Source organism: Lithobates pipiens, unplaced genomic scaffold (genome assembly GCF_037356315.1).
Source record: "Lithobates pipiens isolate NorthernLeopardFrog02 unplaced genomic scaffold, aLitPip1_a1.2 Scaffold_16, whole genome shotgun sequence".
Lineage (NCBI taxonomy): Eukaryota > Metazoa > Chordata > Amphibia > Anura > Ranidae > Lithobates > Lithobates pipiens.
Window position 1 is genome coordinate 98168475 of NW_027507748.1, and position 25988 is coordinate 98194462.

Consider the following 25988-nt stretch of genomic DNA (forward strand, 5'->3'; position numbering starts at 1 on the left):
TTAAAACCAGCCGCAGCAGAGTCTGTAACAGAATCAGGCATGCTGATATTTTATATAGGTTTATTGTTTCTTTAATCAACAGCCATAGAACCCCACGACGGTTCATATAGGCGATCCATATTGGGGTACGAAACACGTCAGCCCCTCAGTAGTTAAATCCCTGCAATCTTTGCTATCTGTTATACCATTTGTTCAGAATTTAAAAGCAAAGCGAAAAAGATCTATGAAGTTGGATGTCTTTTTTTTTTCCTGCAAGGGATTTCAATAGCTATGCTATTGATAGAGAATTTCAACTAGTTCACTGCAGGCGGTCCTGTCACTTTGTTTCTTTCTTACTGTTGTCTTGGGTTTGTGATCTGTGCTATTACCAATGCAGAAATGAGCATCATAGAGTTCATGCAGCTACACAAATACTTGTGTCATCAAAGTTTGTGAACGTATCAATTCACAGAAAGGAAGTCCTTGGCTTATGCGTCATGGCTTCAGGCAAAGCAATCTTTTTTAAAATTGTTATAAGAAAGTCTGAGTAAGGAATAAGGTTGCAATACTGCATCTATACTGCTATTATTGATTATTGACTGTAACGTAGGAGTAGTAACTTGGTGATATCTGAGTTATATAATATATATATATTTCTCAAAACATTTAATATTTGTCCATGTGAGTGTGTGTTATTATATAATTTGAAGCATTTAAAAAAATGGCCATGAGTGTGTGTTACCATATGATTCAAGGAATTTAATATATGGCCATGTGAGTGCATGTAGCATTACCAGGATAAATATGTATATGCTGTGTGAATATATATATGTGTGTATATATATATATATATATATATATATATATATATATATATATATATATATATATATATAGATAGATAGATAGATAGATAGATAGATACACAATGGCACTCACAAGTTTTTGAACATAAATAATCCAAGGCTTTATTTACCAACATTTTTGTTCGCTTTTATCAAGGCACCTTAAATAATTTATTCTCTTTCAAATATGTGTGAGTGCCCTGAGCTTCATGTTTACTTGTTGGGTATCCCTTACAATGTGTACCCCGGACTTTATTAAACTAAAGTGTACAGGGGTCAACTATTGCTATATATAAATGTGTACTGCAAACTGTAACTTTTTTTGTCTGATAGCTATTCAAATAAACTTTATGTATCCCCAAACCTCCAGTTTTGGAATCTTGAGATATATATATATATAAAGGACAGACAGACAAGTGGAACTCTTAAAGAAGGCCCTTTAACTTTTGTTTCATTGTTTTTTACATTGTGTGTTAATTTTATATTTTGAATGCAGTGTTGCATATTATATTGGTGCTATATAAATAAAATGTAATTATGGTACGATAGATAGATAGATAGATAGATAGACAGATAGATAGATAATAGATTGATGGATATATATATATATATATAGATAGATAGATAATAGATAGATAGATAGATAGATAGATAGATAGATAGATAGATAGATAGACAAACTTTTTTCATTTTTCATTAAATGCTGACGTTGAGCTAGCGTCCTATACTGAGGTCTGGTGTTGCCTATCCTCTGTTCCATTGAGTAGCGTACTTATACAGTCATAAACACCAGCACACTCTGCTGCAGTCATTCACCTGTGTAAACTACGCTAACAGCTTTAAAAGCAATTTGGCCGACACTGTAAGACGCCTCTGGAAAGCCAATTGCTTCAAAAATATGAAACCAACACGCGAGTAGAAAACAAATAGCACTGACAGCTCTCCATGTGTGAGCTTTTATCTGAAAGCAAGGGAATTTATGTGGCAAACACTGTGGCAGGAGTAAATCCTTTGTAATTAAGTTAAGCCATTATTCCTTTGTGAATTGTACCCTTCTGTGACACTATATGCAGCCCTGCTAACCAGTGATAAAAAAAACTAAAGTCAAAATAAGTCAGAATGTCCAATGTTTGCTTTTATTAGCTCCATGCTTTACGGTTTTCATATATGGTCCTGACGAATGGTCGGCGGAGAAATTATTCTACAGGAAATCCTAAACAGACTGTTCACCTTTCAACTTGCTTAGCTGCATGGTTCTTAGGATTTTTTCTTTTCTTTTTTTTCTATTTTCTGGAATGTTAATGGAAGTTTGCAGGTTTGGAGAGGATTCCCACTGTGTGCAGCAATATGCCAAAAAATTAGAGTAAAATGTGATAAATGTTTTGGTTTGTGTTGCTTTGCCTGGTACAAAGAATGTATGGCAAGGCCCTCCAGCAGTGGCAGAGTTAAAGTCATAATTTGCGGCAATAAATCATCTCTCCTGTTTGTTCTACCGTCATATAAATATGGTGCTGTGTGATTATATAAAGCTCCGTATTCCCTGTGAGTTTATAAACAACTATTATAGTGCATTATGGGATTACAGAATGAACCCTTGTTACTGTGTATTATAAGGTGTGTTTATGTGTTCTTGGGTCTGCGTATTGCTTTACAATAAATATACATTATAGGGTCAATTTTTGATGAATTTTGATTACCGTATTGACATGTCAGATATTACATAGGCGGCCAATGCCTCATATATTGCCACAAGCAGAGCCAGGAGCTTGTATAGTACTTATAACCAGGAGCTTGTATAGTACTTATTAAGAGTACTTATAACACACTTATTAAGAGTCCATGATCTAGTATCTACATTGTGATGAGTAAGCGTAAAGTATCTATCTAAATAGATCTACGTCTATCTATCTATCTATCTATCTATCTATCTATCTATCTATCTATCTATCTTATCTTAGCTTATCTATCTTATCTATCCATCTATATATTAAATATCTATGCACAGCTTGTGCGTTTTATAAATATAAATAAATATATATATATATATATATATATATATATATATATATGTGTGTGTGTGTGTGTGTGTGTGTGTGTGTGTGTGTGTGTGTGTGTGTGTGTGTGTGTGTGTGTGTGTGTGTGTGTGTGTGTGTGTTTTCTTTTTTTACTGTTTTACTCGCCATTCTAAAAATAATTCTCACTCATTAATCACCAAGGCTTGCCCAAACCATGAATATCCCATCTCTGCCCTCCACACATCAGTCCTATCTTTCACAGCTGAACAAAGTAGGCAGAATTTAATCATGCCTGTTCCATTTACACTGAATTGGTAACTACAGGAGAATTGAAAGCAACACTCCAAGATGACTGCGGGCAAAGCATGCTCCCAATAAATTGCAATTGCTGTCAGAACAGATGGACCTCAGTGCTAGTTTCCAGGCTTAAAAAATACATGACACCCCTCCTATTCTCGAGGACTGTTTCCTGAATGACCACTTAATTAGGTATTAAACAGCCTTGTTATTCATATTCCTCTGGCTGCTTAGTGTAATAAATCTGATTCTGATTAGATTTTTTGTTGTTGTTTAGGTGTAGTTTAGCTGGTGGGGCAGTTTATATTAGTCAAGTCTCTAGGCTCATATTAATAATGATGATACATATTAGACATCAGACCTTTTTTTGCTGATGATGTGCATAGTAAAAAGACATATTCAATAGGGCAGTGCCAAGAGCACTGATGATATATCATGTGCAGTAACCCACAGCAACCAATTAAACATTAACTTATTACTGATCCGATCCCAGTAATCCAAGGTCTGATTGGCTGATCTGGTTTACAGAGGTTTGCACTTCTTTATTGCCCTTTGTACACCTTGCTCAATAGGGTTAATAGACTTTAAACACGAATTGAAAGACAAAAAAAATCTGAATTTACACTTCAGACAGGTAAAAATGATGGCTCTATTGATGTTTTTACCTTTCTATAATCTGTATCCTCAGAGCAGCTTAACTCTTTAAGTGTTAGATGGGGCTTTAGCTGCTGCAGACCTACTTCTCTTAACTCTTTGTTCTTCTCTAAGAAGCATATGGTAGCCAAACCTCTGCAGCTGAAGTATTAAAAACCATGAGGCTTGGGTGATTTTAAGCTCTAAAATGTTTGCTAATTTGTGCCATGGTAGGAGATTTGGGGGCAATTGTGTGATTAATGTTAAGATTAATCTAAAAGAGGTAGTACAACAAAAAGAACAGTTGCTAAACAATTTCATGAATGAGTTATTATGTTCATATCGCCTTCATGTTTATGGAGTTGATTAATGCCGAATGCTTTTGCACTGCCACTAAATCGCAAAACAGCATAGCTCTATGAGCTGGGAGATTAGATATAGTCTATATTCTACGTGAATCAGCGTCAAGCATAGAAGAGTGTAATATTAACTATGGGCACCTTTTCAGCCATTGCTTGTTAAGTTGTTTGTGCATTCATGCTTACTCAATGGGTAAGTGAAGTGCAAACTGCGCTAACCCAGAACAACCAATCAGCATTCATCTGTTTCGAGTCTGCTTTTGGGAAAGTGAAAGCTGGTTTCTATGGGTTATTGTCATTGATGTTTACACCGCCTTATCAATTAAGTTCATAAAAATTTATCCCCGTGTGAAAGCAAAGAAGTACAAAAAAATGAATTGTGAAATAACGCTATTGATTTATATAGTTGCATAAACACCCTATGCCAAATCAAAGCTATAAACTAGAAGTAAAATGCAAGTGCACTATAACAGATACTTACAGTACCTACATCAGCATAGCAGAATATTTTTCAAAATCAAGTTATAAAGGTGTTAAAAATGGTCAGGATACAATAATATATTTAATATCAATATTAATTATGATCTGTTCTAAACGACTTTACAGAAACTCAATTACCTATAAGTGTATACACTGTACTCACAGCCCCTAATGCCTAAAGGAGCTTGTAGCATAATGCCTACTTATACTTAGTTCAGCCTGTAGGGAAGATGATGAACCTATAGCAGATGCTTGCCTATGTATGGATAACAAAACATATTGCAAACACAAGCTGAAAAATTTGTACATTTTTGTATAAGATGACCACCTAGAGGTTTAAGCACCCGAAGAAGAGGTGAGGGACCATAATATGTATATAAAGCTAATATTAAATTATGATCTATTCTACTTTACATTTTTTATATGGCCCCTTCAAAATTATTATGCAAAAGAGTATATAGACAACTCCCAGTCCCTGCTGCTACAGAAACCTTTAGTACAATGTCTGCTTACACTTGGGTCAGCTTGAGTAGAAGCTGATGAACCTAAGAAGTAAGAGCACCCAAAACAAAGCCATGCATACATAGGGAGAACACATCAACTCCATGAACATAATGTCCCTGCTGGGAATTGAACCTACAAATGTCAAGCTATGATATTAACCACTTAGCCACTGAACTGACATACACAGGCAGGCTTCATAGGCTGTTTCTAACTGATCTGAAGCAAAAGTTAAACATCGGAGCAGTTATGTGAGAAATTCATTCGGACAAAAGCCCAGAAGGTAATTTTCTACACACAGATGTCGTTCTCATAGAATCCCTGTAAATGCCACTAAATATACATACATCTTGGTGTAGCTGCCGCATATAGAGTGCTTTAGGGCACAAAACTAAATTCCCTTGGTTTATAGTCTTTAACAGTTAACTTTTGACCCAGGTCATTAACAGGATTATTAGTGAATTTACTTAAGCTTTACTGACAGCTCTGATTGTTCAAATAATATTTTCATTTTCAGCCTCGAAAACAAAAATCACATCGACCCATTTTGCAAAAAAGAATTACTAATTGTCATTAATAATTTTTAACTATATCTTTTTCCTTGAATTTTACTTTTGCAAACTGTTTGACTTCTATGATAAAGGAAATTCCTATAGCAAAAGATTTGTAAGATGAACGTTGTTGTCTTCTGGGCTAAAACTATCAACACAGAGTAGTGACATGTGGGTTGATTTACTAAGGGAGCAGAGCATGTTCACGGTTGTAAGTGAATTTTCACTTTCAAAGAGGGTTTTCTCTTAGATGTGAATTTTCACTTTCACAGAGGATTTTCTCTTAGCTCAGTAAATGTTGTAAAAATTCACTTAGCAAAGAATACCCAATCATGCGCAAGGGAAATAAACAAACACTATTTTTTATCGCAAATGATTGGATGATGGATCTCAGCAGAGTTTCACTTCATTCACTAAGCTGAGGGAAAATTCCCTGTGGTAAGTGAACCCCACATTGCTTCCATAATTGGAGGGCCTCTGTCCAGTACACGTTGATATAAAAGAAAGTTAAGTACTTAAACTTTGAGTGAAAGTGAAACTACAACGTGTATGTTAGTGAGAGCACATGGTAGATACTATTCTAAAGAGTTTTTGAAAGTATTTGTATGTGATTTTTACATTTTACTAACTTTTTATGTTATATATTTTTTTTATATTTTTATACTCTTCCTCTAGGGATATGTAAGCCATTGGGTAGAATAAGCTTAGACATTGAGCTAAGTCAATTGCATGATAAGGAAAAAATAGCTATTTTTTTGTTGGTCAGTGAGTATATTATTTATTTTGATTGGCCCCTAAGCCTTGATTGAAACAAAATGAGAAGTAAACCTTTTGCTTATCTGTTCAATTGATTTGGTAAAAATATGAATTTTCTGATACACACATCATGTAGAAACTGTTGTTGCTAGTACTATTGTCTGCTGTATACTTGATTTACATTCCCTGTGTAAATTATATTCTGGGGCTACCATATTTACTAGACTATATAAAAACAATTCTTGTTTTATTTTTCCTTACTTCTTTTAGGCCGGGTTCACACTAGTTGCGGCCACGGCTCACAGCAAGGAGTCCAGTGCATCCCTGTTCTCTGTTTCTGGTGCGAATCAGGTCCGAATTTTTGCCTGAATTCGGACTTGAAACTGAGCCAAAGATGCACAGAGCTCTTCTGCAGTCCGTCCCAGAGGTGTTTGAACCGGCTCCATCGAGAGCCGGTCACACTCTCCTGTCATGCGCATCCAAATTGCATAAGTGTGAACCCAGCCTTAACCTCCCTGGTAGTATTACCGAGTCTGGCTCGGAGTGGAATTCCAGTACCATTAGCGGTAACCCTGAGCCAGACTCGGGACTGCGTCGCAGGATACAGGGAAAGTTACTTACCTTGTCCCCTGGATCCTGCGATGTCTCCCCGCTGTGTGTGTGAGCCATCCTCCGCTCGATTCACACAGTGCCCGAGTTCTGCCTGGCTCCGTTATCTGCGAACGTTGCGGTGCATGGGGATGGAGAACGGCGCCAAATTCAAAAAAGTAAAAACACAGTACATATACAGTACACTGTAATCTTACAGATTACAGTACTGTATAAAAATAATACACATCTCTTTTGTCCCTAGTGGTCTGTCCAGTGCCCTGCATGCACTTTTATATTATAAATACAGTTTTTTCTGCCTGGAATTTGGAGATTGTCCATAGCAACCAAAAAGTGTCCCTTTATGTCAAAAGTGGTTTTAACCAGCTAAAAAACAGCAATAATAAATTAGAATCACTTGCAGAATTGAGCAATAATGATGTGTGGGGAAATTTATCATCAAACACTAAATCTAATGACAGCGACAATTCTGCAACTGAGAAATTTGCGTTTTTTGATTTGATTACATTGTTGAATAATTTTTATTATTATTATATTATTATTTGTTATAATTAGTTATAGTTATTTATTATATTATAATTTATGATACATTTTTCAAACTTTAAATGTCTACTAGACTCTGGGTTGGACAGATTTAAGTGAGTTATTCCTAAGAATTACAGGCCTACAATATAAAACGCCAAATTTCCATGCAAAATAATTGTACCGCTTTCAGCACCAAAAATCAGAAATAATCATACTACCAGGGAGGTTAAAGAGGAGCTTCATTTATACAGACATCATTGGCTCAGGAGGAGCACAATGGCTGACCTCTCATTGTGATCGGCTGCCCAGCAAGTCTAGGTGTCCTTATCAGTTTTGCCTGTCTCCAATCCATAGTAACATGAAATGGCAGGGTCAGGCTCTTTACACTTTAATTATTTTTTTATACATTTTATTTGACAGTGTGCCAAGTCTGTTAAAAACAAGGAGGATGAGACTGCCAAATTTGTATATGTATATAATCTGATATAATTAAGAGTGCAGCCAAGTATGGCACTTACTTAGATTGGAAGAGCATTGATCAACTCCTATTGATGCTACATATGAGGAGGTAAGCCATAAGCGTAAGCCAGTGTGGCATATCCCTCTATGGAGAGTTTATCCAATATGTCTAGTCTGGTGGGTATACATACAGGAGAGAAAAACATTGAATTTTGCATCTTTTAATTCAAAAGATCCAAAACACTCATGTATACGCACCGTAAAACCAAATAGCTGCTTTGCTATCTATGAAGTGGTCGAGGAAGTAAGTAGCTGTTGTTAAGCAATATTTTTGCTTGGCAAAAAAACTGTAAGGCTGTTCCAAGATATAATTATTCAAGGGCAAAAATATATAAACTTTGGATTATAAATGATACTGAAAAAAGTAAACTCAAGAAACATACTATTAATGGCATTCCCTTACGTTCTCATTTTAGTTTTGGAAGTCTGTTAGTTCTTATCACTTCCAAATGTTATAGGAAAGAGAATAATTATTGTACAGAGAGTACATTAAAGAAATCCTGTCACCTTTTATTGATGCAATCAGCTGGATTTGCTTAGTGTGCTCTGGGATTTTACACTCCTCCAGACAGAGGGTTGCATGGAGAGACAGAACACTTAATTCCGAGTACACAGAACACTAGGTATGAGGTACACCATCGGTTGCTTATAATGTGTCTGATTCTTTGTATTAGGGAGGGGGACTAGTCTGGAGACGTACAAATGTAAATGTCGCTTTAGTCGATTCTATAGACGGAAAGTAGGGGGAGTCCTAGATAGCAATTTGTATGTTCAGGCCTCAAAACAAATCCATACTAAAGATTAAGGATTTGAACTGTGACATGAATAAACACTTCTCAGGATGACTTTCTCCATTAACTTATCCCTTACAGTTAGATTGTAAGCTCCCAAGAGTAGGGCCCTTCTGATCCTCTTCTATTTAATTTTATTGTAACTCTACTGTCTCCTTTTATTTTGTAAACTGCTGTGCAAACTGTAGGCGCTATATAAATCCAGTATAATAATAATAAAATTATTAACATAAAAGATAGGCATAGTCTGTTTATTACATTGATGACATTCTTTATTGAGAGGGAATAAAGAACAATTCATGAATGGTTAAGTGGAAGCATATCCATTTTACTGCTTCTTAAATCACATTTGAAAATGGTATGTACAACACACAATTACTTTTTTGTATAAATAACATGCTAAAGACGACTGTCTATTGGTATTTTATTTAGGCCAATGAAATAATTGTTTTTTAATCCTGTTGGGTTGTCAGAAATATTTGCTGTCCCGTACTAGAGATCAGTTTCAGGCAAATGCCATTCAATGCCTTTTTCAGTAAGATGCTGTATTTTATAACCTATATTTAGCGATGGTCTACAGGAGATAAGTGACAAGCATGTTTAAAAGACAGCATAGACTTAAATAAAAGTTGTAACCACCACACATTCTAAAATAAGCCACCCAAATCATTCAGTACAACCGTTTTTTCTATTTCCTAAAACTATAAGTTGGTATTTACTAAATTTATCACTGCTAAAGTACTCACAAACATGATATTTTCATCCAAATCCAGTAATGGATATGCCTATGCAGACGTTCTCAGCTGACTCTTCTCAAGAGATTGAGTGAGCAGACAGGTTAGATAACACCAGACAAATGGCTAAATATACTATATAATTTATTCTGTTCAGTTAGCACTGCCAGACAACACAGCCAGGTCCTGCACAAAGATTTTTCTGCAGCTTACACTACAATCGAGCCATTCCAGCTTAGACAGTCTAGGACTCATCCCAGCCGGTTATTGTATAATAAGGGAGAAATAGTGCTTTAATAGGATAGACTAATTGCTGCTGTGCAGGAGGCTAAAATAAAGACAGATTACAGTTATTTCCATGCTTTTATTTTTATTTTGTAGAAATTTAATTATTAAATTATAACTGGATCAAAAGAGGTTTACTACTTTAGAGAACAATCCTTACAAAAATTTCCAGCTCCACCCAACTTCCATGAGCTCTTCTAAATTAAGGGTCAAAACACACTTTTCCGCTGCGGTGTGTTAGCTCATTGCAGTGCCATTCATTTTTTTTTTTTCTTTTTTTCCTTTTTTGAGGATGTGGAGGCGGACGCCCGCGCTCATTCATTTTGATTGGCATCTCAATACATTAAGGCAACGCAGCTGCAACACACGCAGCTCCAACACAACGCAGCTTCAACACACTTACGTTGCAGCTCACCATAATGCACTACCATGCATTAAAGAGCGCTGCAAAAATGGTGCATATATATTTTATGGACATTTTATTGCTTTGCCAGCCCTTTAATTGTAATGGGCTGCTTTAACACAATGCTTATCATGTATAAAAGTCATGTAAACACACGTTGGTTAACCCAGTGCACAAGGAAACCAAGGTCTGAATGGGCCCTAAAGAATAGACAAAAGATGACACATCTCCTGGGAGGGTTGGAGGAAACACTACTGGAAAATCTCACCATTGGAGTCTTGGCTTAAAAAGCTGATGGCAAATTATACCCACCAAGCCCACCCAAAACTGAAATAACAGTTTTGAATGGATCTTTCCTTGAAAATCTATTCACAGATCAATCCGTCCCTGACATTTAAAATTTGTATCCTACATTCAATTTGTTGACTTACAGCTGGTATATACAGTCGATTATTTTACAAACCTTTTTTGCTTGGTCTGTTCTTACATAAGCTGTTAAGCAGAGTACTCTGAAATCTTACTTTAGTAATGAATTTTTTATTTTAAACACCACTGCACCGGCACAATTCTTAATTCTAAATGGAATACCTTAGTTAGAGGAGAATAAGAATGTTTGCTGTATGTAGACGAACAAAGCCTACCCATCTTAATCAGTTATTCCTTGTGTAAGCGTTTGATGAATTCTATAGATCTAAATGAGAAGAGTTTTCAGTAATTAGAAGATAGGGAGAACCTAAAAGATCAAGGTTATGTCAAGGTATAATTCTATAGTCTCTATACAAAAAATAACGAGATATATTTTTTTCAGAATAGATCCTTTACATCATAACATGTAAGTAATAATTAAAAAAACAGAAACAAAAACAACAAAAAAAACGTACTGCTGCCTGCTTAGCGATTACTGTCCTAAGTTTTAGTAAGGGGGGTTGATTTAGAATATAAAAGCTGTTCACTTAGCAGTAGTGAATGTTCAATTAACTTAGTGAATAGAGTGAAAGTGGATCCCGCAGTGTGGCTGCTGATGATATGTACGGTGGCAGCAGTGTGCCAAGTGCTGGAACACTCTCTACTTTCTAGCACCCAATACTGAAGGAAGCCGAAACTGTCAAGTGGAGTTATCACTGCCCAACAGTTGAATTATAGTCCTTGCTCAACTGGGGGAGAGAGCTTGGCACGGAAAACGTGTTTAGACCACTGAACACCAATACTGGGAGGATGGGGGGTGGGGTTATTTTAACAGACAATCACTGACCACCAATGTTAGGTGGGTTATACATACAGGCCCAAGACTGACCAGCAGTGCTGAGGGGTTAACGTTACTGACCAACTAAGGGAGAAGGTTATCTTTGTTCCCAATGATAGCAATGCTGAGGTTTACTACTACAGTGAATGACACCATTGCTTGGGCTTATTTTACTCCTACATTACAAGCCATACACTATGAAGAAGTTCCCCCTATATTAGCAATGCCTTTAGGTAGTTGGCAGGCTACATGCACTATATTTTTATTTCTGATACCTGCAAGCCAGCAAACTATTTTTAAATATTGATAACAATGCAGAAAATAACATTTTGGAACCCTTTTATGTTAGGCAAATTGAGATGCTATAGTCAGTATCTTGACATAAAGTTGTAACTGTTCCTACAACTGCTACTTTCCATCCTCCAGCAACGAATTTTACTCATGCCTTTGGCATGCATTGCATATATTTTTATGCTTATTACTAAAAATAATTTTGATGTTGTTTCAGGGGTGTTAAAAAAAATGATCTGACCAGGGTGACAGATATGCTAGGTGCACCACTGTTATACAGTTCCTTTAATTGTGCCTAATCAGACAGGCCCTTCTGCTTTATAGTTGTTGGTAGATCTAAAGGCAATTGTACAAGAACATTGTAGCAGACCAGGTTTAGGAAGATGTCAGAGCTCAGTTTATGGCAAAAGATTATCTTCACATATTTAAATAAAAAAATAGGATTCACACAGTAACGAACTATGAAAATAGCCTCAACAGAAATAAGTTATACAAAAAGAGAATATTTATAAACATATAGAGATTCATAATATATATATATATATATATATATATATATATATATATATATATATATATATATATATGTATATTTATAATAAAATCAATGGAAGAAAGCAATATATATATGTATATTTATAATAAAATCAATGGAAGAAAGCAATATTGAATTATATTACCATTAAAATGTACATTACATGGAAAGTGGATGTAGAGGACCATCTAATGCCTTCCTTCCAGCTTGCACTGCTGTCCCATGCCCCATTTGGGAGGCTCACTGGGAGCAGCAGTTGGAATTAGTTGGACAGCCTGGCCTAAAAGCTGCATTTAACATACTGCATGGATAAGTGCAGCTTTAAGCTGGACACACACTATACAATTTTCTTATTCAATTTCCTTTAGATTTACCTTCAACTGTGTATTACAAGGGCCTACCTGATTGCACACAAACTGAAAGTGTTTAGATTTGACCTCATATTATATGGTTTTGGTAAATCTAAAGAAAATCTATAGAAGAAAATTGTATAATGTATGGCCAGCCTAACAGTGCTCAGCCAACATTAAGATGTGTACTGGGCCAAACAGTTCAAACACTACTGTTCAACACATCAGTTAGCGGACATTGATAACATGCATGTTCAAACGAAGCCGGAGACAGTGTTTTTGAAGGATCAAGGTACCCCATTTTAAATTGTAAAAAACAAAACGAATAGTTTTACAAAATGCAGCAACATCCACACATTTGGGACACCCAACGTTAGAGGGGATTTATTCTTCAAAAGCAAGTATACTTTTGCACACTGGTACTGATTAGTATTCCAGTGTTTCTTCCTTAGTTTCTCTCGCTCATTCAGCTAATGTAACGTCATCCCAATGGTTATGGAGAGGGGCAGGGGTGGGGAAAACAAGGATGCTGTGCATGCTCCCGCTGTCCTGCTTATCAACCAATGAGGTCATTGGATGTTAGGACATTGGCAGCTAGATGTTGTAAGGGTTGATCCACCCGCTGGCTTGTATACAGTTTTTGGCGTCATCACGTTCTGAAAGATCAGATTTTCCGACAACTTTGTCCGACTGTGTGTATGCAACACAAGTTTCGGACAAAATCCGTCGGACAAAATCCGACGGATTTTGTTGTCGGAATGTTCGACCGTGTGTACAAGGGCTAAGGCTGGCCTTGCATGGTTCAAATCTCAGCGGGTTCAGCAGGCTGAATGTACCAAGTTGATTGATCGATCAACATGGGTACAATCAGCCTGCCGAATTCTCTTGCAATTATTGTTAGCGGCTGCTTTAGCTGTTAGCGATATTAATTATCTTCTTCCAACGGGGATGGCTTCCCCGCCCCCCCAGACTAAGACTAATGCTTCCTGGTGGTAGATTTTGCTTGACAGTTTTGCCAATCAGAGTAGCAATTCTTTAGGGAATTATTGTTACTCTTTCTGAAAAATATCCCATTATCACATCCAACGACTCAAGCTCAACTGTGTTAATGTAAGATTATATTTTTAAAATGTAGTTGATTTGTTTGTGGCATGGTTATATAATTTACAATTTGGTCTACACATCTAGCCTAAGCATAGGCGAATGGGGGCACTCTTTGCAATAAATGAAAAGTTTATTTTCAGAGGTGGCATTCTGTTACACTGTATGACCAAAATGCTCTTATGCTCTGTACACACGGTCCCACATTCCGACCACGAAATCCGTCAGATTATTTACAATGGGTTTTGTATCCGAAACTTGTGTTGCATACACGTGGTCTGACAAATCCGATCGTTTAGAACGTGGTGACGTTCTACGTAGAGGCTAGTAGCCAATAGCTTTGGTCTCGTAATTTGATCTGAGCATGCGTGGCACTTTGTCCGTCGGAATTCTCTACAAATGATCAGAAAAAGTCAGATCGGATTTTTTTGTCGGAAAATTTTAGATCCTGCTCTCAAATTTTTTCCGTCGAAGTCCGATAGAGCCCACACACAATCGGATTTTCCGACAATATAATCCGATCAGACCTTTTCCGTCGGAATTTCTGACCGTGTGTACAAGGCATTAAAGTAGTCAAAGAAAACACAGCAATTCAATATTTCTACAGTAGTATTATTACTATAATAAAAGGCTTTGCATTAGATATGAAATTGTTTCTCAGTCTAGCCTAAAATGGTCTTCTCCTGTCTATAGGTATAATTAGAGGCACTTTTTCTTTTAACATTTTACAATGGCTGACATGTTGACTTTAAGTTTAATTTAGTGACATCACTTCAGAGAAAAAAGTGTGCCTTTTGTATTTTAATATTGCCAACTGTGGCATCCTGCAGACATCCAGCTGTCCAGAAACTTAAAATCCCAGCAGGTTGTCCAAGTTGGCTTTAAACATACCACACTCCTTGAACCCCCAGCCAGTTCTCAGCAGTGACATGGCAAGGACAGTGATATTTAGTGTCAGATGACCCTAATAGCATTATTAGTTGCAGGAGTAGTAGGAGCTTTGTTAGCATTACTAGTAGTGAAAGTAGCATTGCTGTTATGATTTCACTTTTGCCTGACAAAGTTTATGTACATCAGTGTACACAAAGTAGTAAAGAGCTATGTAACAATTACAGTGCAATGTAAAGGGTATGTAAACCATAACAATGAACTAAGCTTTTTTGGCCCCTTTTGGCCTGCTAAAAAAAGAATTGAAAGTGTTTTTGTTATATATGTGTGCATTGTTATCAGTTACATTGCACCTCTTTATCACTAAAGACTACAGAACCCTGCACCTCTATGTTATAGAAAAGAAGCGACAAGGACACTGCTACAATAAGGGGAAGTGGGCTTTGTCACCATAGGACAGAAAATATGTTACTGGCAGTATTACCAGGTGAAAATGAATGGGGAAAAAAAAGCCTGAAAAAAAAAAAAAGACAACAAATACAGCCACCACATTTAAGAATTGTAAGCTGCAATATATTAGACATGTGCGCTGTCAATAAATTTGTTTTGTTTCGTTTCGTTCCGTTTCGTATTAGCTGTTGATTCATATTTCGTAATTTGTGTCCGAAATCCAATTTGGATTCGTATGAAATACGAATTTTCATTATGATGAATTTAAAAAGAAAAAAATACCTTTCTCAATATGGCAGTCAATGACTCATTATGCTTATTATGAGAGGCTCCCACCATCCCTGTGCTGTGCTGACTTCCTGGGTTTGTACCCCTGCTGTGCTCATTATGAGGGGCTCTCACCATCCCTGTGCTGTGCGCATTATGAGGGGCTCCCACCATCCCTGTGCTGTGCTCATTATGAGGGGCTCCCACCATCCCTGTGCTGTGCTCATTATGAGGGGCTCCCACCATCCCTGTGCTGTGCTCATTATGAGGGGCTCCCACCATCCCTGTGCTGTGCTCATTATGAGGGGCTCCCACCATCCTTGTGCTGTGCTGACTTCCTGAGGTTTTAACTTCATCATAATGAATAATCGTAATTATTATGACAATAATAAAAGATATTAATGAACATTCTTATTTTGTCCGATTCTGAATCTCCCATCGGCTACCAGTACCAGTCTCCCACTCCCATATTAAAAAAGGTCCCTTTCCCAACCCTCTCTCAGCAGCAGAAGAAAACCTCTGATTGGTCAACAAAACACCAGTCACGTTTCCGTTGTAACGGAATTTGGATCCGAAATTCGTCAATGAAATTTAGTTTTTCGTATATAATTCAGAAGCATAGAAATTGGTATTTCGGATGCTTCCGAATGTACGAATTTTCGGAAATTCATACAAATTTTCAGAAATTCGTACACATTTTCAGAAATTCGTATGAATTTTTGATTCAATTGAAACGAACCGCACATGTCTACAATATGTTACATTTTTGCTTTTGAGCATAGATATGCTTTAATAGTAAGCCCTTGTACACACGGTTGGAAATTCCGAGGGAAAATGTCCGATCGCACCGTGTTGTCGGATAATCCGACCGTGTGTGGGCTCCATTGGACTTTTTCCATCAGAATGTCCGACCAACAAAGTTTGAGAGCTGGATTTAAAATTTTCCGACAGCATGATTCGATCGGACTTTGTCCGATCGTTTGTAGAGAATTCCGATCGGACAAAGTGCCACGCATGCTCAGATCAAATTATGAGAGCAAAGCTATTGGCTACTAGCCTGAACGTAGTCCCGCCGTAGCGAATGAACATTGTCACGTTCCAAACGATCGGATTTTCCGACAACTTTGTCCGAATGTGTGTATGCAACATCAGTTTCGGACAAAATCCGTCTGAAAAAATCTGATGGATTTTGTGGTCGGAATGTCCGACCGTGTGTACAAAGGCTTACAGTTAAGCATAAAAAAAGTGTTCCACACTTGTAGTATAACTCTGATCATTAGAACATAATTATAAAGTGCTTTAACAATTCATTTTTTGTTGGTATTTCAGAGATATATCATCAAACTAAAATATCTTCCTCTAAAACTGCATACAGTAAAGACACACAAGTTCCCTTCTCTTTCTTTTCTAAAATACAGATTAGTTATTGCACTGTTTCTGTTTGCCTTGTTGAAAGATCAAAAGAAACAGGATTTGGCTTCTTAATTTAATGAATAAATCCATTAGAGATTAAATCACTTTCTTGCTGTCAAAGTTCCACAGATGCTGTAGTAGAGAACAAAACAAAACGCGTTTACTGAGGCTGTGATGGGATCAGTTTTTGTGTAATTATGGAACATACTGGTGCTATTCTAAGATGAAAAGGCTCATTTGCTCAATTAAACTGCCAGTGAGGGTCACTGCAGAGCTGTAAGCAACACAAAGATCTGTCTACATTGAGCAAAGATGGATAAAAAGCAAGCGGATGAACATACAGAGCTGGAGTTCCGAATATCACATTTCTGGAAACTGGATCAAATAAGTTGACCAAAATGCTAACAAGGACGTCTTTTCTGATATGTTAATTCCTTTATGTAAGATTCTATTTTAATTCTCTTCTCCTTTAGTAGAAATGAAAGTGAATTTAAAATGCGTTATGCCTGTGGTGTTCTGCTATGGTTTTCAAAAGAAAACTAATGGAAAAAAGTAAAATCATTTTGGTGTAATGCAAATGTTATATCATACTAAAGGCAGAAAATCCATACGATTAGCCTATAATTTAGGTTTGATATTATACATTGCAACCAGTGCCACTTTTTGGTTGTGAAAAATTTTAGAAGACATATACAGTTTAAAAGACATGGCTTGTGGCGCAAGTTTGCCCCCGTTCGCCCGCGTGCGCCCGCCTGGATCACCCTCGTGAGAGGTGCCATATGCATGGAAAGCTGACCAAGTGCACTACGCGTAAGAATCCCTCTTGGAGGAACAGGTGCGCCGTATAGCAAATGAAAAGGGCTGCGATATGAGACCACTCAGCCAGATTAACTGGTTGAAACTATCCCGCTGACCCACCACCTGACAAATACCTTCAATATAACCTAAGCCGCACCAAGTTAACCACTTACAGACTGGACCATTTTGCTGGTCAAAGACCAGACCACTTTTTGCGATTCGGCATTGCGTCGCTTTAACTGACAATTGCGCAGTCATGCGACGTGGCTCCCAAACAAAATCAACGTCCTTTTTTCCCCACAAATAGAGCTTTCTTTTGGTGGTAGTTGATCACCCCTGCGGTTTTCATTTTTTGCGCTATAAACAAAAATAGAGCGACAATTTTGAAAAAAACGCATTATTTTTTACTGTTTGTTATAATAAATATCCCCCAAAAATATATAAAAAAACATTTTTTTCCCTCAGTTTAGGCCGATACATATTCTTCTACATATTTTTGGTAAGAAAAATCGCAAGAATCGATTTGGTTTGCGCAAAAGTTATAGCGTTTACAAAATAGGGATAGTTTTATGGCATTTTTATTAAAAAAAATGTATTATTTTTTTTACTAGTAATGGCGGCGATCATCGATTTTTATTGTGACTGCGACATTGCGGCGGACACATCGGAAATTTTTGACACATTTTTGGGACCATTGTCAGTTATACAGCAATCACTGCTATATAAATGCAGTGATTCCTGTGTAAATGACACTGGCAGGGAAGGGGTTAACCAGTGGATGGCAGTGTAGGGGTTAAGTGTTCCTAGGGGTGTGTTACTAACTGTGTGGGGGCTGGGCTTTCATTTAGTGAACACTGATCTCTGCTCCAATCACATGGAGCAGAGATCAGCATCACTAGTTGCTAGGCAGAATGGGAAATGCTGTTTACACGGCATTTCCTCCATTCAGCCGTCCCGTGAGACGATCGCGGGTATGCCCGCGACGATTGAGTCCGCGGGACCAGCGACCGGGCTCACGGGGGTCCCGACCGGTGGCGCGCTCGCAATGACAGGGCAGCATTGAAGATTGGACGTACCTGTACGCCAATATGCCTGCCCGTGCCATTCTGCCAATGTACATCGGCGTGTGCGCCGGTCGGGAACTGGTTAATCTATAACTGTTCACTATTCATATTTTTGTTTCCTTTACGAGTGAAAAACGAAAAAAGGAATGATTGGAGTATTACGTTTTACCATGTTTTTTCTTTTTTCATACTGCAATGTAATACCCTGTCTTTAATAAAAAAAGATTATTTAAAAAAAAGACATGGCTTGTATTACTCACTTATTAGTGCCCTTATTGTACCTTGGAGAGGCAACAGAGGCTAGAAAATAACTTTTTGGCAAGAATCTTGCTTCCATTGCTGTGCAAGCATGGTTGTGTAAACAATCCCATAGAAAACAAAGGCCTCCAATTGCATGTACAGTTTAACCACTTCGGCCCCAAAGGGATTCGCCCCCTTAATGGGCAGGCCATTTTTTCCGATATGGCACTGCGTTGCTTTAACTGACAATTGCGTGGTCGTGGGACGTTGTACCCAAACATATATTTCCTAACATATAGAGTTTTTTTTTTGGTGGTATTTGATCACCTCTGTGGTTTTTATTTTTTGCACTATAAACAAAGATGTTTTTTTTTGTTTCTATAATACATATCCCCCACAAAAATAGCAAGCAAAAATGTATTCATCAGTTTAGGCCGATATACATTCATCTATATATTTTTGGTAAAATAATCGCAATAGGCGTATATTGATTGGCTTGTGCAAAAGTTATCGTGTCTAGAAACTACGTGATAGATTTAAGGACTTTTATTGTTTTTTATTGTTTTTACTAGTAATGGTGGCGATCTGTGATTTTTAGCGGGACTTTGACATTGCGGTAGGCAAATCTGACCTCAAATTACACTTTTTGGGGACCAGTGACATTATTACATTGATCAGTGCTATAAAAATCCACTGATCAATGTAAACATGACACTGGCAGGGAAGGGGTTAACACTAGGTGGCGAGCAAGGGGTTAACTGTGTTCCCTCAGCGTGTTCTAACTGTAGGGGGATGAGTTACAAGGGACATGACAGAGATCACTGTTCCCGATCACTGGGAACAGTAGATCTCTGACATGTTCAATGTCAGAATGGGGATCCGCCTTGTTTACCTTGTATACTGCGGTAGGTTGGCTCCCCTGAGCGTGCCATCATAGCTGTACGACGGCTCTTTAAGACACCTCTAGCGGCATGTGTGCCTGAAGCATGTCCCCTGAGCGAATGCCCAGAGGGTGCGATGACCGTTGGGCACCAGCGATTGTTCGGTACAGAACGAGAACAGGAATGCATGTGTGTAAACACAAAGATCCCGTTTCTCTCAGGGAAGATGAGACAGATCATGTGTTCATACTAAGTATGAACACCGATCTCTCTCTTTCCCTAGTCAGTTCCATCCCCCCTACACTTAGAACACACCTATGGAATACAATTAACCCCTAGATCACCCCTTCCATGCCAGCGTAATTTATACAGTGATAACTGCATTTTTATAGCACTGATCGGTCGCTGTATAAATGTCAAAAAAGTGTCAAAAGTGTCCGATTTGTCTGCCGCAATATCGCAGTCCTGATAAAAATTGCAGATCACCGGCACTACTATTAAAAAAATAAATAAATAAAAATGCTATAAATCTATTCCCTATTTTGTAGACGCTATAACTTTTGTGCAAACCAATCAATATACGCTTATTACGTTTTTTTTGTACCAAAAATACATAGAAGAATACATATCGGCTTAAACTGAGAAAAAAAATTTGTTGTTTTTTTAGTTTGGATATTTATTATAACAAAAAGCAAAGGATAGTGTGTGTTTTTTTTTCAAAATTGTTGCTCTTCTTTTGTTTATAGCAAAAAAAAAAAAAAAAACGCAGAGGTGATCAAATGCCACCAAAAGAAACTCTATTTGTGGGGAAAAAAGATGCCGATTTTGTTTGGGTACAGTGTCGAACGACTGCGCAATTGTCAATTAAAGTGGCGCAGTGGCGAATCGCAAAAAATGGCCTGGTCATTCAGCGACCAAATCTTCCGGGGCTGAAGTGGTTAACATGTGTGTTAAAAATTTTAAAAAAATTAGCTAAGTAGCCACAAGCAAGAGAAATATATGATATTTCTGAGTATGAGGAAGCAAGCGACTCCCTCCCATTCCTTTCACATGACAGTGCTGGTGCTTGGTTTAGAATTGTCTTGGGGGCAAGGAAGTGTCCTTAGCCTTGTATAAGCTCCATGTTGCAAATTGTATATGGGTATATGTCTAAATTATACATATAAGCAAGAGGGACCCATAAAGAATTTTAGTTGTTTTTTTTTTTAAGTAGAATATGAAGTTTTACATTAAAACTTCATTACTATAAATTTATTTTTTGGCACCAGAGGTCTGCAGCCTGTGGTATAGAGTTTTATAAGTGAACTTGGAGGCTTGTCTTTTAATGCATGTATCTAATTAGAGCTATTGTCTTGCAGAACCAGCTCGGTCCGGGTTGTGCTGAAACATTTAGTGACTGAAAAATATACTGAGGTTCAATTCAGTCAATTAGTCTCCTTGGAGAAATATGCGCAGACAATTTGTGTGATATAACTTTACCGGTGCAACAATATATTTCATTTTTATGCAATATTTTTTAATTAACTGAGTTACACGATGTGTGATTTTTATTACCTGACATACATTTAATCAGGACGCGAGTGATGTGCTAACTGAGTGCCAAGAGTGGAAGAGTGTGTCTGGCCAGATTATATTTAACATTTATGAAATTTTGCCCAATGTTTAACATGTATTATTTTCTGCATTACTAATGTCTAAAAGGATAGCTAAAGGCTTAGGCTAATATGACATCTAGTTAAAGCTGAACTCCAGGCAGATAAAAATACACAAATTAATGAATACCTGCATTCACTCGCAGATCAACAAAATAACTATTTAATGCAAGAAGTGTAAGACCCTGAATCTGGATTGGTATCCTCCTTTTGCAAACCTTGTACAGTTGAACTCAGACTGGGAGAGGAAGAAGCAGGACAAGTAGCCAATCAGCTGTACTGCATTGATCATGTGATAACAAGGGACATATTAATACCACAGAAACAGAAAAATAGGTTCATCAGTCCGCTGCTTCTCCAGAAGAGTAAATGATCAAATCTCCTTGTGACAGACCCAACTGGGACAGAGGCCTTTGGATGGGGACTAGGAGTTAGCCTTCTACCCACTGATTATGGCCCATGTAGGAGACCAGGGAATTTGTCTGCTTCTCCATGTCAGAGCATGGTAAAGATTACGATTATGATAAAATCAGTTCCTGTTTGCACCTAAGCTAGTGTCGTCTAGTTCTTGGGTGCAATTTTATGCTATAATATCTGGTTCCAGGGTGGAGGAAGCTGTATCTTTATGGAGGCACCCAGGCTGGGGGCCAGGTGGTCTGTTATACTCTCACTTTGTAAAACAGTTCTTTGCTGTGTGACAAAGCTGGAAGGACAGAAAGACAAACCCCTTTAACCAGCAAAACAGCTTCTGTATGTGTATTTCAACTTGTATCTTTAGCAATGATGAGTCAAATGTGAACATGTTTCATTTAAAGTGTATGTATAGTGGTTTTGTACATACTTTCACTCTCATGTGAAAATTAAAAATATCATGTAGTTTTTTTTAACCCAGCCAGAAGGAGGGCTCATTTTCAGAGGTTTTGAAAAGTAATCAGATTTTTACAGAGATCAAAAGCTCAAAGGGAAATTTCCAAACACAGCTGGGTGACTCATTTTGGTGACATATCCCTGAGTCAGTGCAAATTTGTAGAGTAGAAGTTCAGTCAAATACTGCACTTACTATCCTTAAACCTGCTTTCATCCCCATTCTAAGACTATTCTATCTACCTTGTAAAGGAAAGATGTCTATACTTATCTATTCTTAGGGTGCTTTAGTGCGGTCACATGATCTCTCCTGCGCTGACTTCAGTGAAGAGGAGAGATCACAGACAACGGCTGCAGAGCCTGGACATTGATGTCACCCATAGGCTTTCTATGTGGCATCCATTGTCAGCTGTCTCTCCTCTATACTAAAGCCGGTGTTGGGAGATGATCATGTGACCAGATCAGAACACCTTCAGAATAGATACGTTTATACATTATTCTTTATGGGGTACTTAGACTAGGCTTAGAATGGGTTGGGAGCAGGTTTAAGTATTGCTATCATTTGACTAAACTTCCACTTTAATTCAGATACTTTTGTTCATAAAAAGAGATGCCTGTACTCATTGTTGTGCTCTTTAGCTACCCTCTGTCATGTAATTTATGATTTACTGCCATGTGATTTACATCAAATGCACAAACACACACACAGTAAAACCTTGGTTTGAGAGTAACTTGGTTTGAGAGCGTTTTGCAAGACAAGCAACATTTTTTAATAAATTATGAAGCTTGAAATGCAAGTAGCGTCATGTCACAACTGAGTATAAAAGAGAAGAGAGGCACCTCTAAGTGTAGCAATATGGTTACATTTACTGAAGATACAACATTTAGCAACATATTATTAGAGGCACCTCTCTTCTCTTGTATATTCTGTAGCTCCTGCTGGATTTTGCTTCTAATCCCCTTGTGGAGGTTTCCATTTGTGAATGAACATTTTATTTTTAAATATATATATTTTTTTTTTTCACTAAGCTCACTGCTATATCAGCCAAACATGTTGCACTAGGTAGTCAACAAGAAGCTGCAGTTCCACTCAGAGGTGCAATGGAAGACATAATTCATTTTATTCTTAATTACAGGCATTTATATAGCATCATGAATTTATGCAGCATTTTTATTTAAACACATCAGTCTCTGCCCTGGGGGAACTTACAGTATAAGGTCCCTATCTCAAATGCACACACTTATTAGGGCCAATTTTTTTTTTTTTTTACAGGAGCCAATTAACCTCCCATCATGCCATGGGAGTGTAAGATGAATCCCACACAATGTATGAATGTAGGCACAGTACAGCATGCTCTATTACAATTTGCTCTGTAGTTTAGCGCAATCTGCCAGTTTAATGCTCTCATAACTAGATTTGTATTTGTTTATTTATTTTTTTATGCTCAGACCAACCTTTGGTTAGCATTACTATGGGTCAGTTAACTTGACAATGATTATGCCATTTATTTATTGTTTTTGATTGACAACATGTCTAATAACGAAGAACCCCCACAATTGTAAATATCTAGTTCTTTGTGGTTAACTTCATGCAGACAGTGTCCTGGTCAGGATTCAAACCGAGGCACCCACTGCTTCAAGGCAGGCATGCTAACCACTGAGAAACTGCCGCCTGGTCCAGGGCATTGATGAGCACACCTTCAAGTGAGGTGTTACCCCATGTGTACAGGCGCAGTAGATCCCACCCACATGCTTCTTTCCGGTTGGTGTATCATAAAGCTAGAGACAGACAATCACCTAACATTTTCATAAGTAGGTCAGCAATCACAATCTGAATATTTCTCTGTACGGGCTTTCTTAATAAATTAAACACATCTTGTCTGTTGCCCTGATTGGATGTTTGGAAGAAGCACCTGTCTACTAATTTATGTCTAGCAAATGTTGTTCATGTAAAGGATTGGTAAGAATAATGGTAAGAATAATTATAAAAATTATAATCAACTTCAATACAGGGCATTTAACCCTCCTTCCTGCCCAGGCCAATTTTCAGCTTTCAGCGCTGTCACACTTTGAATCACAATTACGGGGACCTGCTACACTGTACTCAAATGCAATCTTTATCATTTTTTTCACACACATAGAGATTTCTTTTGGTGGTATTTATCACTACTGGGGTTTTTATTTTATTTTTATTAAACAAACAAAAAAGGACCAAAAAAAAATGAATGTTCATAGTTTGTTATAACATTTTGCAAACAGATAATCTTTCTCCTTCACTGATGTGTGCAGATGGGGCTGCACTGATGGGCACTGATAAGGCGGCACTGATAGTTGGCACTGATGGGCACTGATGAGGCTGCACTGATAGGTGGCACTAATGGGCACAGACAGGCGGCACTGAAGGGCACTGATAGGTGGCACTGAAGGGCACTGATAGGCACTAGTAGGTGACACTGATAGGCAGCACTGATAGGTGGCACTGATGATGAGGCACTGATGGGCACTGATTGGCAGCACTGATAGGTGGCACTGGTGGGAATTGATAGGTGGCATTGGTGGGCACTAGTAGGTTGCACCGGTGGGCACTGATAGGTGGCACTGGTGGGCATTGGTAGGTAGCACTGGTAGGCACTGCTTATCAGTAGTGGGTGTCTGTGTGCCGCACCAATGACCCATTTACACAAGCCAGTAATCAGCTTTTTTTTTCCTCCTTACACTGTTAGCCAAATACCGACTCCTGTTTACATCATGTTATTAGCTGATAGCTGATCATGTAATAAAGGGCCGGGATAGGCCCCTTACTCTGATCTGTGATCAGCCAAGTCTCATGAACTTGCAGGGGGTGCACAGGCTGCACATGCACGAGAGGACCTACATGGACCCCCTCCTGGCAATTTATGCCCATGCTGTAGCCATCTTCCGGCTATAGCGTGGGCAGGAAGAGGATATAACAGCTTAAAAAAGTGACATTTTACATTGCCCAAAGTGGTTAAATTATTTTTGTTTGATCTAAAGGATTATTTTTTGGGGCAGCAACACAACTCTAAGGCCGCGTACACACGCGCGGACTGTTGGCCCAACCTTGTCCGCTGAACAGTGTTTGGGCGGACAGTCCGCTCGTGTGTGGGCTTTCAGCGGACAGTTTCAGCGGACAGTTGGACGGACAAGGTTTTACGGAAATTCCGAAAAACTGTCCGCTGAAACCTTGTTTCAACGAACAGTCCGCCCGTGTGTAGGCTTGTTCGTCAAACTAAGTTCCGCGCATGCTCAGAAAGGATTTTCAAGCCGAAAGTTATAATGCAGTGTATAGGACGTCGTATTTTGCGTCCCGTCGTACGTGCCGTTCACGTCATCGCGCACGGTTTCAGCAAACTGTTCGTTCGTCGTGTGTGGCCATGTCCGTCCATGCTAAGTTTGAGCGGACTGTTCGCTCAAACTGTTGGACGGACAAAGTTGGGCCAACAGTCCGCGCGTGTGTACGCGGCCTTATGCTTATGGAGAATGCAAGGAAACAGGTGGGTTGGATTTTGTGGCCAATCTATGTTTTTTCCCAAGATTGCTGTCAAGGGTGTATGGCCATCCTCCTGCCTTCCTTGTCCATTGGTGATATGAACATGCATGTTTAGGAGTTTATGGTCCCACTTAATCAAGATGTACTCTTGCTTCAAA

General features: G+C 38.1%; 1 protein-coding gene across 3 annotated transcripts in view; it reads left to right on the forward strand.

The window, feature by feature from the left end:
- The window catches only part of EPHA3 (EPH receptor A3), a 512923-nt gene that overhangs the window by 419 nt on the left and 486516 nt on the right, over positions 1-25988 (forward strand). The window lies entirely within an intron of this gene.